Source organism: Adiantum capillus-veneris, chromosome 28 (assembly GCF_014529385.1).
Source record: "Adiantum capillus-veneris isolate H3 chromosome 28, ASM1452938v2, whole genome shotgun sequence".
Lineage (NCBI taxonomy): Eukaryota > Viridiplantae > Streptophyta > Polypodiopsida > Polypodiales > Pteridaceae > Adiantum > Adiantum capillus-veneris.
Genome location: NC_140958.1, coordinates 45,508,689 through 45,527,441, shown reverse-complemented (window position 1 = coordinate 45,527,441; position 18,753 = coordinate 45,508,689).

Genomic DNA, 18,753 nt, shown 5'->3' with positions numbered 1-18,753 from the left:
GCAAAAGGAAAAGGAGCCTCGTACTGACAGAAGTATATCATTTTGTAAAATGCCATTTTAATTTATTTCTCCAAACATTGCATGTCAACCATCCTTAACCAAAAATTGTGGGAAGGAAGTATGTAAATATCTACAGAGATTAAATTTTCCAAATTACCATGCTAGTTATCCAAGTACAACAAAGTAACGGTAGATAAAAATGTAGCTTACCATAGATTAATGTTCATTAGGCTGCAAAATAGGCATTGGATTGCATCAAATGTGTATTTGTGAAGCTACAACGCCTTGCATTGCACATCCAAAGGCATAGAAAAAAGCTCTACAAAGGACAAAGACAAAGGCAAGCATGATGAGGGAAGTTGTGCTAATGACTCAAGTAATGGAAATTAGGAGTATGTTGGTGTGACTACACTAGCAAGGACTCTAGGCTTCTAGTCAAGTGGTGCTAATGACTCAAGTAATGGAAATTAGGAGTTTGTTGGTGTGACTACACTAGCAAGGACTCTAGGCTTCTAGTCAAGTGGATGTCGTTGCCGCGACTAGCTTCAGAGTGGCAGAGAGGGGCAAACAATGCTCCCTACAAATAATTTGAACCCATGTGTTGGACTTCAAGTTATTGGTATTTGAACCCGTGTCGGAGTTCAATGCACATGCATTTGGCAAGGGACCAATGCGACGTATCTACTAAAACACTATGGATGTGCATGCCAATTCATTTTGTTGGCTAGATTATGAACAGTATGTGTTTCAAATTTCATTGTGTAGGAAAGTTTGGACGTGATGTGTTCACAGTTAACGAATGGGGATTTGTGGATTGTTAGGTTTAATGGCCATGTGGCCAACCACCCATCACTAACTGTTACTAACCCTAAGTGTACAGCTATACACTTGTGTGAGCCACTAACACTAAGTATAGCGTGTATTGTGCCTTAGTGCATAAGATAGAGAAGAAAGAAAGGGGGCACACAGTGTGTGTTGGCTCTCCCCCTCCAACATGTGTGTGAGGCTATGGTGGTGGTGGTGTGTGTGTGTGTGTGTGTGCGTGATTCATCTTCCTCTTCCGTTGTGCTCCTAGCTCCTCTCCTTCATCTGGTATCAGAGTTGTTTCATTCTCGAAATCGCTTCCGCGTGCACGACTTTTAAGAGTGCAAACAGGGTTCCGGCTTCGGCATCGGTAAATTCAGCATTTCGAGAGCATTTCCAGCAAGTGTCCTATAGTTTTACCCCCCTTTCAGAGCCATTCGTGCCATCAGAAACCTCATTCGAGCTATGGTTCAGGATCTGCATTTTTCAGCCTTCTTTTGGTAATTTGTGCTACAGAGCTTCCATAGACATTATAGGTACCATTGTCGCAGTCTCTTCCATCTACGAGAGCACACGGCTCATTCAGGAGTGTGTAGCCTCTTTCAGAGTGGTCTCATACACATACATAGAGTGGGAGTTTAACGACATTGTCTTCTTCGACTACAGATACAGGTACAGGTACATAGAGCGGCTTGGTTAGCTTTCTCTGTGCTTCTCGACCTCGATTTTGGCTTCGGCATAGGCATAGGCATCGACTCACAGGCTACAAGTTTCAGTGCTTGTGATATTCTGGTTCCAGTGGGAGCAATTTTTCATGCGTACATGCATATGTTGGCACTTTTGACAGTGTTTGAGATCTTTTGAGAGCAGTTTGACTCCTCACAGGGATATTTCTTTGCATGCACATGCTTTTGGCGCTTGTTTGAGCGTCATGTTAGACTTGTACGTCTTTGTGGATGTTGCCATTGTACGCTTTTGTGGAGCCATCTTTTGGCTAGTACGGCAGTCTTGACCATTTCTAAACTTGGTCCGGATGATAGCCATTTCTAAGACTTGGCTATACGTTTTGCTGCATAACCTACGTTGTTGAGGGTCGATAGCATGAGGTTTTCATTGAGCTGGGGTATTCTCAATGTGGAAATACCTTCGGTGATACAGGTAGTTGGAGCATCTCTTACGAGGCCTCGCCATAGGACATGTATAGAGTGGTATAGGTGCTTTTGGACGCCGAGTTGGCGGTCTATGGTCAGTTTGACAATATATGTGCCTCAATTGGTCTCTATACAGTGTGTTTTTGAGAGGCATTGCCCTCTTTTATGCTTTGTGAGTGACATACTTGGTCATTTTGTCTCGTTTTTTGGTTGACATAGTCCAAATACAAAGGAGGCTTTGTCAAAATTTTCCCAAAATCTTTTTGTAGTTTTGTCACCATGTCTACTAGCAAAGACCATGACATTTATGACATAAAGAAGTTTGATGGCACTAATTTTCAGCTTTGGAAGAACCAAATGCATGATGTGCTTGTCCAAAAGAAGCAAAAGTTGCTTATTGCCTATGCGGCTAGAACTAAAGATATGCATATGACTCAGTTTCAGTGGGAGGAGCTTGATGAGCTATGCAGGTCTGCGATTAGACTATACCTTGGTGAGTCGGTGTACTTTTCAGTGTTAAAATGCGAGATTGCTCATGCTTTATGGCAAAAATTATGCGACACTTACAAAAAGGATACGGCTAGCATTAAGGTTTTCCTGATGTGAAAACTTTTCAACCTTCGTATGAAGGAGTCAGCTAGCATTGCCAACCATCTCAATGATTTTGATTCTCTTTTTGCCCAGATTCGTGCACAACACATGACCATTGATGATGAGATGAAAGAAATCTTTTTTCTTTGCTCGTTGCCACCCTCTTGGGATATCTTTTGCACAACTATTAATAACTCTGCTCCTAATGGTACGCTAAAGTACGATGATGTTACTCGTGCACTTTTGTCAGAGGAGATGCGTCGAAAGACCATGATTAGCTCGCACTATGGTGAAGCTCATTATGTGCAAAGGGATGATAAGAAATGCAAGGGCCATTCTTTGCAACATGAGTCCAAGAAAGAGGGCAATAGAGATGCATCAAAGGGTAGATCAAAGTCTCGTGGTCGCCGCAATGTTCAATGCCATTATTTGTTAAGTATGGAGCCTGATTTACCCTTGTAATTTTCTGTGGTAAAAGCGCACATTTGTAAGGCCCCCATTATGAGGAGAAGCCATCGTGCGTGAAGGAAAATCACTCACCGGAAACCAAAATTTTCACGGACAAGAATCAGGGGCAACTTTAAAGGCCTCGGGGGCGGAGGCCCCCGAGACTTTTTGTTTCGCCGGAATATTATGGCCGGACGGCGGCCGAAAAGTGGTCGAAAAACAACCAGTCGGTTGGCCAGTGGCCGGTGGTCGGAAGTCAATGGCCGGTGGCCGAATTCAAAAGCGGACTTGTCTTCTCAAGGGCGGCCACACATGGGCGGATTGGAGGGTCCGATTTGGACTTATTCGCACAAGGGCGGCTACACATGGCTGTCTCTCATAAGAGAGGGCAGCCCTTTTGGCCTATAAAAGGAGGCCATTTCTACACACATTTCATAGTGTGAAGTTGATGCAACAAGGTGAGTGTGAGGTGGTGAGAGTGAAGCAAGGCGGGAGCTCCATTAAGGGTATAATCCCTTTGTAAGCTACTTCTTGTTTTGAAGTACTAAAGCCATTGAGTGGCTGCTTTCCCGTGGACATAGCCCACATTGGGTGAACCACGTATATCGTGTGTACTCTCTCTCTCTCTCTCTCTACTCTATAATCTCGTGTATATAAATCTGTCTCTCTCCATTAAGTAATCTACTCAATTATCTATTTAGCTACGTCTTATTTCCTAACATTATTGTGATAAGTTTGGTCACATAAAGAAGGATTGTTATGCTTGGAAGCGTGACAAAGAGAAGGGCAATGATAAAGGCAAAGATCATGATGATAAAGAGGAGAAACCAAAGAGTTCGGTTAAGATTGAAGAGCTAAACATAGTTCAGGATGACAGTGATGTGCAAGACATTAATATGTTGACTGAAAATAATGATGTCTTTTATGATGCACAGGAAACTCTATCTTTGTAGAGTTATATGCCAACTGAACTCCTTGTTAGTGGTGAAGTATCCCATACATGGATTCTTGATTTGGGTGCTACGTTGCATGTCTCACCTCATAGGCATTGGTTTACTACATACGAGGAAATCATTGGCTCTGTTACACTTGGTGACATTTACTCTTGTGACATTGTTGGCGTAGGTGATATTGTCATGGTTATGGCAAATGGGGTGAAGCTTATCATCATAATGTGCTTCATGTTCCAGCCTTGATATGCAATCTGATCTCGGTCGGACGTTTTGATGACTTGGGTTACAAAGTCACTTTTCATCAGTAGTCTTGGCGAGTTGCGAAGGGTCGTCTTATTATAGCCCATGGTTCTAAAGTTGGTTCACTTTATCCTCTTTATGTATCTGATAAAAACAGTGTTCTTTCTGTAACCGAGCTGTCAATCGTTGCTTTGTGGCACAGCCGGTTAGGGCATATATCAAAGAAGGGAATGGAGACACTCTCGTTTGGGATACTTACTGTCTTTGTCATTTTTTTGTTTTCCCTTTTGTGAACATTGTCGATATGGAAAGCAAACACGGACACGTACACATTCTTTTGACAAGGAAAGAAAACCCTTAGAGCTTGTGCACAATGATTTATGTGGGCCTATGCCTTCTAAATCCCATGGTGATGCGTCCTATTATGTTACATTCATTGACGATGCAACGCGGCATGTTTGGGTCTTTGCTTTGGTTGCCACTGAAGATATGGAGCTTGATCAAATGGATGTCATTAGAGCTTTCTTACATGGTGATCTCGAGAAAGAGGTTTATATGTAGCAACATGAAGGTTTTGTTCTAAAGGGCAAGGAACATTTGGTCTGTAAGCTTCTGAAAAGTCTCTATGGCTTGAAGCAATCATCCAGACAATGGTATCAAAAGTTTGATGCATTTATGCATTCCCTAGGCTATAAGCACAATAATGAGGATATGGGTCTTTACGTGAAAAGACAACCCAATGGACAACTTATTATGCTTATTCTTTATGTAGATGACATGCTTATTTGTTGGTCATTCTAAGAAGGACATTGCTGACTTGAAAACCAAGCTGAAAAGTCAATTTGACATGAAAGATTTGGGTGAAGCCAATCACATTTCGGGTATGCGGATTACTCATGACCATAAGAAGAGGTTGTTGTACCTTTCTCAAAAAGAGTGATGTGATCACAATTAACGAATGGGGACTTGTGGATGTAGTGTGGTCTACAATTTTTACAAGGCAATTGGTGCTCAAAACGGCATTCTTCTCAAGTGACACATTGATAATAGCAAATCCAAGGTGTATCCAAAATGATAGTTGTTGCTGGAGTGTCCATGGTAGCTTCTTCATTGACTTGGGCTCATTATTTATGTCATCTATGAGTTGCAAAGAGGGTGTTGAAGTTTACAACATCTCGAGTGAATAGCCCATTGTGATCCAAATATTTATTTTTGCTTTAGGTATATATTTTTACTATTTGTCAAATCTCTGGTAGGGAAAATTTGCTAAGGTGAGCAAATAAGCACACCTAGCCCCCATTGTAAAACATAATAATGCATTGCCAAGTTTGGTTTGTTGAGAAGTCTCTCTCTCTCTCTCTCTCTCTCTCTCTCTCTCTCTCTCTCTCTCTCTCTCTCTCTCGTGTTTCTCTCCTTGGTTCAACGCTTTTGCATCATCAAATTTGATAGTAATGACAAGCTTTAGTCCAATTATGCTAAAGGATGACTTTCAATCTACATCATTTGTCACAAGGGGTTAGCCACAGAGAAGATCCAACAATTTAAAGTATTTTCTCCATGGAGCATATGGATATGTTATGCATTGTTCGTCACAATGTGTGGCAAGAAAAGGCCTTACAAATGATATGCGAATGAGAACAGAAGACCTATTATCTTTGACAAAGGCAATCAGGGTCAAAAATATGAAGACCAGAGAAATACACTTATGAACATTTTCGAATAGTTTTAAAATTAGGTGAAACTATCAACCAGTTACAATTGCTTGCTAACCCTTATGCCCATCTAATGTTCCGTGTGAGTCATTCAAGGAAATGGCTTAGCATAATACACAATGTGGTAACACACACATGTCATAGATTTTATTGAGCCTCTAGTTCAAACCTATGGGTTAAAATGTATTCTGGATTACCATGAGTAGCATACACAACGTGATATAAGAAAGCAGGTGCTTGTCAAATGGAAAGACCGACTTAAGCAAGGTTCCACTTGAGAAAACCTCAACGTTCTCAAGAAGAGATTTCTTACTTTTGTTTCTAAGGACAAAAACTTTTATAGAAGGGAGTGATTGTAAACTTTTATCAAGGGAATGATTGTATTAGAACAAGGGGCCTATCGGAGACATCACTCTAAGGCGTGTGTGTAGAGTGGATTCATTAGTGACAATAAATAAGACATCACTTACATGCAATGGATGCCCCTAGTTTACCCCTATATATGAGACCACGCTTTGTAGATATACCTTTCCTCCCTTTCTCAACCCCCTCTCTCTTACACTCACATGATACCATATGATAACCCTTATCAGACCCCTCAAGAAGGGATGCTGGAAGAAAGGGCTATATATACGACATGAATATATCTAGGATGATTGGATGAAGATTAGCCCGATTTTAGGCTTATGGGTTAGAGAGGAGATCTTGATAGAGCTACTCATAGATGGCCGACCATGGAGACACCTGTTGCCAACATCCCACTAGAAGTATGTGAAAATGGCTAGTGTAGCCCTCTTATGCATGAGATTGTTATGCTTTTTTTTAAAGAAAACGTGTGATGTGGAGGAGCCTATTTTGTTTGACAAGACAAATATTTAAAAAATTGGATAGAACTATGCAAACTAAGTACGATGCTATTTTGAAGAATGAAACTTGGTCTTTGTGTGATTTGCCTTTAGGCAAAATGGCCATTAATAATAATTAGGTCTCTATGTTGAAACATAACGTGGATGGAAACATTGATCGCTATAAGGCTAGACTTGTAGGAAAAGTTTATGTGCAAGACATTAAGGAGTTTCTTTTGGCGATACTTTTTCTCCCACTAACTATATACCTACTATTTATAACATTTATGCCGTTATAGCTCATGATGGCTTGAAATACATTAGTTGGACATAAATATATACCTACTAACTATATACCTGCTATTTATAACATTTATGCCGTTATAGCTCATGATGGCTTGAAATACATTAGTTGGACATAAATACTATGCTTTTGAATGATGATCTAGACGAGGAAGTATATGTATTATAGTCTTGTGATTTTTCTTCCAATAAACCAAGAGATTGATGTATGCATATTGAAAAAGGATTTGCATGGTTTGAAGCAAGCTCCTCGTGCTGGGTCTAAGAAAATTGAGAGAGCAGATTTGTGCATACCCTAGGGTTTAAGCATTACTAGACTATGAAGCAATATTTGAGTGGAGCTTTATGTCTTGGGTTGTCCTATCGCAAGGGCGGACCATTTCCATAGATTGGGTTGCTTGCTATGATACTCATGTGTCCACGAGTGGTTTTTGCTTCATGCTTGGTAACTCATGCATACTGTGGTTGAGCAAGAAGCAACCTGTTGTTGTCACTTCTAGTGTGGAGGTGAGTACATGAAAGCTTTAATAGCTACAATTGAGTTTGGCTTTGATGCCTTATGAATGATTTGGGTGATGGTGCCATCACCATTTTCATCGATCGTCATAGCGCATTGGCAATTGTGAGGGACCTAGTGTTCATATAATAAATGTAGAGTCAAAGACTTTTTGAAATGATTATTATGCTACATAGACACATAAACTAATATGATCACTAGGTTCTCAATTTGGAGACCAATGTCAACACTATTTACCTCTTAATAACTCATGACAACATATCTTGGCCTAATCTAAAGCATGTTCAACATCCAGTTTGACTGTAAGAATATTGTGATATATGGATTTACCAGCAATAAATCCTGATTGGCTTTTGTGTACATGCTTTTTGAGAAAATATGAGAGCCTAAGTGCCAAAGCTTTAGCAAAGATCTTGTACACTATCCCCATTGATGGGTCTCCATTCAGTCATTTTCTTGGGAAAAAAGTAACTTGACGACACCCTCTTTTGTGAGAGTGCACATGTGTGTGTGTGTGTGTGTGTGTGTGTGTGTGTGTGTGTGTGTGTGTGTGTGTGTGTGAGAGAGAGAGAGAGAGAGAGAGAGAGAGAGAGAGAGAGACAGAGAGAGAGAGAGAAGACACAACAAATGCACGTGTAGGGAAAGAGGGGCGAATCAACCTCCTACGACTACTAGAACAAGAGACCAGTACAATTGTATGTCATATTGAGAAGTGGGTACCCCCCCCCCCCCCCCCCCCCCCCCGCCCCCCCCCCCCTTGGCCCCATATATACAAGTATGTTGTAGACCTATGTGAAGAAACAAAGTGGTGTAAATCTAACACCCCCTCTCAACACCGGATGCTGAACAAACCGCATGAAGCCAAAGATGTGCGGCAAATGATGAATTATGCCTGCTGCACTGTACACTGAAGGATACTCCATGAGTGTAGCAGCAGTATGGGGTGTCCCAACCTCCAAAAGATCTCCATGGTAAAGTGTCGTCACAAGCAATGTAGCAAACTGTTGTACTTTGCTAATGCAGTGTGAAGATATTGCATGAAGGTCCCAAACTGAGTGTGAAAACAACTCCTTGTCGTGAAAGAAGTGCCAATAGACCTGCAAGTGCCCTGCCCAAAGGATCTGTGGTGTCTATAGTCAAACCATCTGGAGAAAATGGGGAACCCAAGAACCATCATGAGGATGATCGAAAGCCTGTTAATGCATGAACCTGCAACCCAGTGCAGCCGAGAGACCGCACATACCACCATCGAATGGTGTCTTGGCAGGAGGTAAGTTAATCCTCTATGAAAAACACAAGCCATGTGGCTGCTGTCCACCCAAAAATGCAACTTTGAAGTGATGAAAACGCCACTATCCAACAATTTTCAACATGCTCGTACACCCCCGGCATGGTCCGGAGTGGTGCAGAGAGTATGGGGAGGGTGGGGAATCAAAGTAACAACTTCAGATGGGCTAGAGAAAAACAGCATGTGTATATGGCTGAAATCTATAGCAGATGAAGAGGATTCTCACCGGCAAGGCATCGGATGCCAAGCTGGGTAGGATGGCAAGATCTAGATGGGTGTGGCTAGCACTCCCCTCTCTTGCAAAAACACTGGTGAATCAATGAAAAACATAGATTTGGCAAAAAATGCAGGTGGAGGGAGGGGGTTTTTGCGAGGAAAGTGCCCAAAAGGGTAGCATTGGCAGCCAGAACTAGTGATCACTATGTGTGGAGATAAAAACGCAAGTGGAGGTGGGGTCCTCTGCGACAAAAAACTCCACATTCCATTGCATGCATGGCTTTTGCAAAATGATGGCTGATCTTCTTCTTGAGAGGGAGAACCTGATGTAGAAGGTGCGCAGACCATGGAGAGCCTAAGCTCTGATACTATGTGAGAGTGTGCATGTGTGTGTGTGTGTGTGTGTGTGTGTGTGTGAGAGAGAGAGAGAGAGAGAGAGAGAGAGAGAGAGAGAGAGAGTAGACACAACAAATGCTGGTGTAGGGAAAGACCCCACGACTACCAGAACAAGAGACCAGTACAATCGTATGTCATACTGAGAAGTGGGTACCCCCCTTGGCCCCATATATACAAGTATGTCCTAGACCTATGCGAAGCGATAGAGTGGTGTAAATCTAACACCCCCTCTCAACACCGGATGTTGAACAAACCGCATGAAGCCAAAGATGTGGGGCAAATGATGAAGATGCCGGCTGCAATGTCCAGTGAAGGATACTCCATGAGTGTAGCAGCAATATGGGGTGTCCCAACCTCCAAGAGATCTCCACGGTAAAGTGTCATCACAAGCAGTGTAGCAAACTGTTGTACTTTGCTAATGTAGTGTGAAGATATTGCATGAAGGTCCCAAACTCAGTGTGAAAACAACTCCTTGTTGTGAAAGAAGTGCCAATAGACCTGCAAGTGTCCTGCCCCAAGGATCTGTGGTGTCTATAGTCAAACCGTCTAGAGAAAATGGGGAATTCCAAGAACCATCATGAGAATGACCGGAAGCCTGTCAATGCATGAACCTACAACCCAGTGCAACTGAGAGACCACACATACCACCATCGAATGGTGTCTTGGCAGGAGGTAAGTTCATCCTCTATGAAAAACACAAGCCATGTGGCTACTGTCCACCCAAAAATGCAAATTTGAAGTGATGAAAAGGCCATTGTCCAACAATTTTGAACATGCTCGTATGCCCCCGGCATGGTTCGGAGTGGTGCAGAGGGTGTGGGGAGGGTGGGGAATCAAAGTAACAACTTTAGGTGGGCTGAAAATAGAGAAAAATAGTAGGTGTATATAGCTGAAATCTGTAGCACATGAAGAGGATTCTCACCGGCAAGGCATCGGATGCCAAGCTGGGTAGGAAGGCAAGATCCAGATGGGTGTGGCTAGCACTCCACCTCTCTTGCAAAAACACTGGTGAATCAATCAAAAACACAGATCTGGCCAAAAAGTGCAGGTGGAGGGAGGGGGTTTTCGCAAGGAAAGTGCCCAAAAGGGTAGCATTGACAGCAAGAACTAGTGATCGCTATTTGTGGAGATAAAAATGCAAGTGGAGGTGGGGTCCTCTATGACAGAAAACTCCACATTCCATTGCATGCATGGCTTTTGCAAAATGATGGCAAATCTGCAAAAAAACTATGGCTAATCTTCTTCTTGGGAGGGATGCAGAAGGTGCACAGACCATGGAGAGCCTAAGCTCTGATACCATGTGAGAGTGCATGTGTGCGAGAGAGAGAGAGAGAGAGAGAGAGAGAGAGAGAGAGAGAGAGAGAGAGAGAGAGAGAGAGAGAGAGAGAGAGAGAGAGAGAGAGAGAGAGAGAGAGAGAGAGAGAGAGAGAGAGAGAGAGTATAGACACAACAAACGCTAGTGTAGGGAAAGAGGGGGCGATCAGCCCCCCGTGACTACCAAAACAAGAGATCAGTACAATCGGATGTCAGATTGAGAGGGGGGTATAGACTGAGAAGTGGGTACTCCCCTGGCCCCATATATATGAGTGCCCAAGGGAGCCCACACTAGGTGGATGTCTGCCCCAAACCTGGGTGGCTGGACAAAAGTGCAACCTATACATGGGTGGCCAACTTGGACAATTACAAGCCGTACAAGTATGCCATAGACCTATGTGGAGCAGAGTGGTGTAAATCTAACATCTTTGAGACATGGATCTAAACATTGAGATCTCCAAGATGCATTAATGACAGATACTACCATTGCCTTGAGAGAAGGCCAAAATTATAGCAAGAGCTCCTTTGATAGACCACAAAGTCCTAGAGTTTTGTCATTAGGCAATTTGCTTAGAGCAAAGTGGAGTTCCTCCTTGGCAAAAAAATTGTTCCAATTGCTCGGCATTAGAGACCTTGATACATGGATTAACCGTGGCCAATAGAGTGTTAAAAGAATTTTGCTTGTGTGAAGACATCACTATTTTATGCCTAAGAATATAACCAAAAATTTGTTCCAATTGCTCGGCATTAGAGACCTCGATACATGGATTAACCGTGGCCAATAGAGTGTTAAAAGAATTCTGCTTGTGTGAAGATATCACTTCCTTATGCCCAAGAATATAACAGAAAATGTCCGCATGTGTGGACAATACAGTCCCGCCTTCAGTATGCAATTCTCCCAAAGATGAGTGTTTAGATTTAAGCTTCATAAAGAATCCTTTAGATACATCATTAGCGTCTCTAAGTGCATGGTGCCTGCATAAAAATCTTGCTTTCTTTAGCACTTCTATTCCACATTTTTTTATTACATCTCTCATTTTTTATTATATCTCCGACCTTTTGTAATCATGAACATCCTTGGATGTCAATGCTATGAGATTTACCTTAAGAGAAACTTGCTTGATACTAGCCAGTGCCTCTCTATCTTATGTCTCTTCTCAAGTGCATGTTTGCCAACTCACCGAATACATTCCTGCATTCTAGATGTGGTGTATCCAGGCTAGCAAGGGATTACCGTATGTAGTCGTCACAATACATATCAAGTACATAAACATGTTGTTTAAACAATGCATGCTTACAGAGAGAGTTATTAACCATAAGAGGTCTCCGGAGCTGTGTTCTAGGTTGTGAACGGGGGTCATTATGTGAGAGTTACAGATTCAAAGGGAAACGATAAAAAAGGACCATAGAAACATCAACTTCCATATTGTTCCTTGAAGGTAAGCACGAGTCCTTCATTTAGTACCTCCAATCCAATCTTGACTAGGAGGAGCCATGAGTATCCAAGTGAAAAGCAAAACCAAGACTTTTGTGAGAAGATCCTAGCCAAGCATCTTGTAGTTGAAGAGCGAAGGCCAACTGTCCCACACATCGCCATCTCTCAATTTATTACTAAGCCAATGGATGTGGAGTCCTCCTTTTTCACAACTACATTAAAGTCCCCATCTAGGATGTATGCATTCAATTGCAAAGAACTTAGCCAATCCCACATTTGCATAGTCTAGGAGACATTGTGGTTTACGTGAAGCTTTAATACATGTCAAGACACCTGAATACCTGTCAATACCACCCAAATAAAACATATGATATCCTTTGTAATGCATCATCCTTCCTGCCTGCTTGTGTAGTTTATTGGATACAAATGACATCCACATTCGTTGTTGACATCCATCATGTGAAGGAAGTGTCTTATTCATCGGGGTAGTTCAAACCCCTTACATTATAGGTGCAAACCTTCATGGATTAAACATGTAGGGTACTAGGGCTAGTGGAAAGAACAACTTGTGTGTCCTCTTCCACTTCATTCATCATGACTTCTTAGTTAATACGTGAGGGATCAGTTGTCTTGAATGGTTTGTATTTACTAACCAAAGAGTCAATGGCAACAAATGTTTTTGGGGAAGGGATGTCATGTAGTACATCATACATGGTAGACAAGATGTAGGTTGTCTATGTATTCCTAACTTTGAAGGTTCCATTTAGCAAGTTGAAAACCATCAATGTCAATTTCCAGGTTTGGGGATCTCAATGAAGATTCCTTGTTACCTGCATGCGACATAGCTTTAGGCACACATTGTGCTACTGGTTTGCCTCCTAGAGGGTGAGCATAAGAGGCGGGTTTTTGACTTGAAGGGGGTGTGGGGACTGTGATCCCCAATAGATGTGGCATTCAGTTTACCAAAAAATTTCTCCCTGGGGACCATATGCTTACTTCCTAGGTACAAGGGGATGAGGTCGGCGTTGGTTACCATCAACGTGGGACAATTCTTTGAGAAGTGCCCAACTTTTCCATAGCGATAGCAACTACCTGCAAGATGTCCCTATTTGAGATAGATGACAATTCGGCCAACATCTTCAACCTCAATCTCAGGAGTGTCCGACATGGGCTGATCAGTCTCTCGTAAAATGCAAACTTTGTAACAATTAAGGCACTACAATGTCGGTGCAAAAAAAACCTCGACTCTTGCTTACGATTGTGGCGATCCTTACGATCATGTGAACGACCGTGACTGTGATTACGTCCACCTCTTTGCCTATAGCGATTATGGCCACTTGCCATATATGCATCTCCATGCCCACCACTATCGAGAGATTGATGTCTAATCTCTTCACTGAGCAATGCACTAATAACATCATTGAACTTCAGTTTACCACCTGGTGTGGAGTTACTAATCGTAGTATTGAATGCATCCCAAGAAGAAGGCAACGAGCATAACAAGAAAATGGCCTTTATTTCATCATCAAAATCCAACCCTTTTGATGTCAGCTAAGAAAATGTGCTATTGAACTCATTCAAGTGTGCATTAACACTGCTACCTTCTTTCATATTCAAACGCATAAGTTTCTTCATCAAGAAAACTTTGTTAGAAGTAGTTTTTCCATCCTAAGCTGCACATAGAGAGTCCCAAAGCTCTTGTGTTGTAGTCTTGTCCATAACTGTGAAGAATATGATCTCACCAAGATGTAATCTAATTGTGGCCATAGCACGTGCATCCAGCTTTCCCACTGATCATTAGTGTAAGTATTCTCTCTATGCTCTTTCAATGGTGCTAACAGGCCCTTGTTGACCAAGCCATCAAGCATACATTGCTTACAAACCGTAAAATTTTTGCCATCGAACTTCTTTATGTAGTAGTCTTCCCTTTTTGAAGCACTAATAGCATCCATAAGTCAAGAGAAAATGACCAAAGATTTATGGCAAAAATTGATGGGAGAATATTTGCAGCCATTTCCCTAAGATAGGAGTAGAAACTAAAGACAAAATGTGTCAAAATCACTGGTTGCAAGCAGTCAAATGTGCCAAGAACGCATATGGTCGACTCGCGGAAAAAATTTGGCAGAGTCTCCTCTGTACGAGGAGAAAAGTCTCAAACCTGATAAGACAATCAACGCATAAACTGACAAAAGCAACCACTGGCATAAGATTGATGTAACAAATTGTCATCTGATCGTCAACTCGACATCAAAAGCAGAAATATCCGTCCAGATACATAGCCTATGATGAGGATACCGAAAGAGGGGTACTCCAACAACCTGTATCAAAGAAAGTGTTTCAAAATTTGAGAACACCCCACCACTCAAGAAAACCTCACGTAAACGACCCTCCAAAGGCTAAGCACACTCAAGACTAGCCACTGCCTCAAAAAGGGCTCTTCCAGTCCGAGTCTCAAGATTGGCCAAGAAAAATGCCAAAATCACCAAAAAATGGTTCCACACGATGTACAATAGGCAGTAACCGCAACTCGACGTACATGAGAAATCACGCACAAATAGGTGCTCGAAAACTGCTGCATGCAAAAATCCTTATGAGGATATCTGCTCTCAAAAGAGCTCAATAGCATTGTGTATGCTCAAGAAAATATGCATCCCTCAATGAATGACCATCAGGCAGAGAAACTGGTGCCAAAATGACTGCCAAGAGTGCCTGAAAGACGTTGTACTTGTGCGTATCAAAAAACCTGTAAGACTCCACCTGCAATGTCGATGTAGAATGCTATGTCTTGACCAAAAAAAGTGATCTGTGATGGATGTCCAACGCTAACACCATATGTAGTGTCGATGCCAAATTTACGCCTCTGAACAGCGTGCTCAAGAAATTGCGTCTCTGGAGAGATCGCCAGAGAGTAGCTGCTCTCCATGTCCCACTAATCAAGCAAAAGTCTGGCTCGTAGTGGGCATTGTGGACTCATGCAAAATCCACATGTGTATGCATCAATAAACCACAAAAGACATACATCCAATCTTTGTCTGTGTCTGAGAATGATGTCGATGCAGTAAAAATCGATGTCAATGAGAGTTGATGCCGAAAATCAAGATCGATGAGAGTTGATGCCGAAAGCTGAGATCGAGTAGAGTCGATGCCGAAAAACTGAGATCGAGTAGAGTCGATGTCGAAAAAATTGAGATCGAGTAGAGTCAATGCCGAAAACTGAGATCGAGTGGAGTTGATGCCGAAAAGCTGAGATCGAGTAGAGTCGATGCCGAAAGCTAAGATGTGCATGCACACGTTGTGTGTGTCAATGTCGGAGCTGGAGAAGTCGGACTCAATGTTGGAGAGTTTGGAGTCAAAGAGACAAAGCCGATGTTGGAGAAGTCCACACACACTATGTGTGGTGATATTTCTGCTCTCTACACACACACATGACTAGAAATCTCTCTCTCTCTCTCTCTCTCTCTACGCACACATGCTGATGAGAAATTCTCTCTCTCTCTCTCTCTCTCTCTCTCTCTCTCTCTCTCTCTCTCTCTCTCTCTCTCTCTCTCTCACCTGCTCACACATGAGGAGTCTTACTCTCTCTTCATGCAACGCTCCAAAAGAAGCCAACGATATGTACTTCCTTCTGTAACGCTGTTCAGCTTTGAGTTAAATTCAATGCAATGCTTCAAATTGCTCTCACCAAACATTGCAACAGAAAAAGAACCCAATAGCACTATCAGATTGTTAACTTTGGTTGTCTTCATTATTATTATTGAGCTATGGACTGGGCTTGTTGGCTCCACACATGTATTCATGGGTGATCACCGATGATAGGCGCACGCCACATTTAGTAGAGAGAGAGAGAGAGAGAGAGAGAGAGAGAGAGAGAGAGAGAGAGAGAGAGAGAGAGAGAGAGAGCATACTGACCGTCATCCAAGTGTGGGTGCCCAAGTGTGGTTGACGACTCACATAAGGGCTTTGAACCCTAACTCTTATCTCATTCTTGAATGTATGGTTTGCTTGCTCTCTTTCTCTGCAACGTGGATGCTTCTATCTTTTATTCTTGGTTGCATCAATTCAATGCATATTTTGCTACTAACAAGAAAAATAGTAACGATAAATTTTTGACTACTACCATGTATCTTTTGGGTGTTGCCATTAGTTGGTATCAAGCCAAGTAAGAGGCACAATTGGGCGAGCATCTTGAGCATGCCGTAGGGATGGCGCACTACTGTTTTACAGTTGGTATGGCGCACTATTGTCTTACGTGGTCTAACTTTCAAGACTTGATATTTGGTATGTTAGGCTTGTCTACTATCGATATACATCAACATTCATCAAACTTGGAAAAAGTTATGCCTTGATCACATTAGGAGTGAATTGTTGTTTTTCTAAAAAACTGCTTTGTTTTTGTTTTCGGCTTAATTTCAAAGATTTTGCGATCAAAGCTGCTTGGGATGTTGCATGCATATTCTAAATGCATTGGATATACACAATCCAAGATCACATTGTCAAAAAAACCCATTTGGTCACGTTTAAGAGAAATCTCAGCTTTTCTTTGATTTTTTCACTTTTCAACCCAAATTTGGAGATTCTGGTGTCTGATTGACTTGATATTTGGTGTGCTAGGCCTACGTACTATGCATATACATAAAAACTTATCAAATTTGAAAAACATTATGTATCGACCACATTAGGAGAGAATTGCCTTTTTTCCCATAAACTATGTTTTTTTTCTCTCTTTTTGGCCTAATTTTAGAGATTTGTGATTCAAACAGCTTGGAATCTTGCATGCATGTTCTAAATGCTATGGATATACACAATCCAAGATCCTTTTGTTAAAAAATGCTATTTGGCCACTTTTAGAGAAATCTTTGCTTTTTGAAAATACAGGTGGCAGTCGTGCTACAAGGCAATGGCGAGTGAGTTGTTAAACAGACCCATGGCCCATCGCATTGTGGCACGACTGGTACACGTTGTAGTCGTGCCGCAACATGATGAGGTGTGAGATGTTCAACATACCCACAGCCCATTGCGTTGTGGTGTGACTAGCACACGTGGCAGTCGTGCCATAACGTGATGAGGTGTCAGATGTTCAACATATCCATGGCTCATCGCATTGTGGTGCTACTGCCATGTGGCAGTCACACCACAACGCGATGTGCCATGGGTATATCTAGCATTTCACAACTCACCGCATTGGGCGCGACTCCCTATTGCACAACACGAGGAGCATAAGATATGTTTTCACTGCAACATGCTCTCGTGTTGTACCATGACCTTGCAACACACACACACACACACACACACACACACACACACACACACACTTCTTATACAGCTAATATTAACCTAGTACAAAGGCTGACTCTATACTAGGTTTGGTTTAGGATTGGTATTTTTTGACCCCTGCAACCCCTCAAAACAAATCCCCCCCCCCCCCCTCCTCAGGACTGGTCCCTCCCACACCTCTTTGACAAGTTTTTTTTGGCCTCTCAAGCATATATGGTCCCTTACCCTTCATAGGGCGCATGAAATATGGGACACTACCCCAAAATAGGGTAAATGGTGCTTCATTACTTGGATACCGAATTAAATGACTGTAGTATGCATCGAGTAAGAATTTCACGCTCGTCCCCTTACCTTCTCTACCTCACGGCCTTGCTGCCGAATGATCTCTGTGCACCTGCACGCTGCATGATGATGTTTTTTTCCTCTCTTCTCTCCCACTCTATCACTTATGTAGAGGGCCATGGCGGTTTCCATCTATAGCCATGCGCTTTGGGAGCTGAGTAGAATTCAAATGGAATCATATATGAAGGTCTGCCTCATCACTCCTTCCCATTGATGGAGTACTATATAAGGTGAGGATGGCCCTAAGCCCCTCACTCAGTCTTGTCTTTTGCGTGGTGTTTGTGTTGGAGTAAAGAGAGATTTGAGGGCTTTCGTGGAGGCTTGCCTACCGTCTAAACCATGGAGCTAGTAGAAAAGGATGGTGCTTCTCAGGTCCACATTCTATTGAAGTATCTTTTACTGGTTTTTTGCACCAGATGTTCTGGTCTTATATGGTTTGGAGGAAAACTTTCTAAGGATGTCTAGCTTGAGGTTTATTAACCATGAGCAATAATCTTTTTACTTAAAGATGTTCTTTTTCAGACATCCTTAGTTGAGACATATTCCACATGTGGCGAATATAAGTCTCTGGGACTAACATTGGCGCCCCCTATTTCAAATATGTGTCACGACAAAGTCCCTAGGTGCTGGTCACGTCTGCTTTCTAGACCATTTTCAGCACGACGTATCAGGAGCAATTTCAGTGGAAATTTTTTTTCGGATACTTAGAATGACTTGTTCAGTTGCAAGTACTACTAAACAACATTACAGATAGTTGTTTATACATATAGCAAGGCTATAAGTTGTTAATGAAAAAGTTTCATTGTCTGTGATTTAGACGTTTCAGCAAGGCTTGCAAAAGCTTGCACCTGAAAGTATTTAGTTACTCTTCAGAACTATTTACATTCCTTTTTAATGTGTGCCAGGCGCATCACATTTGCCATAA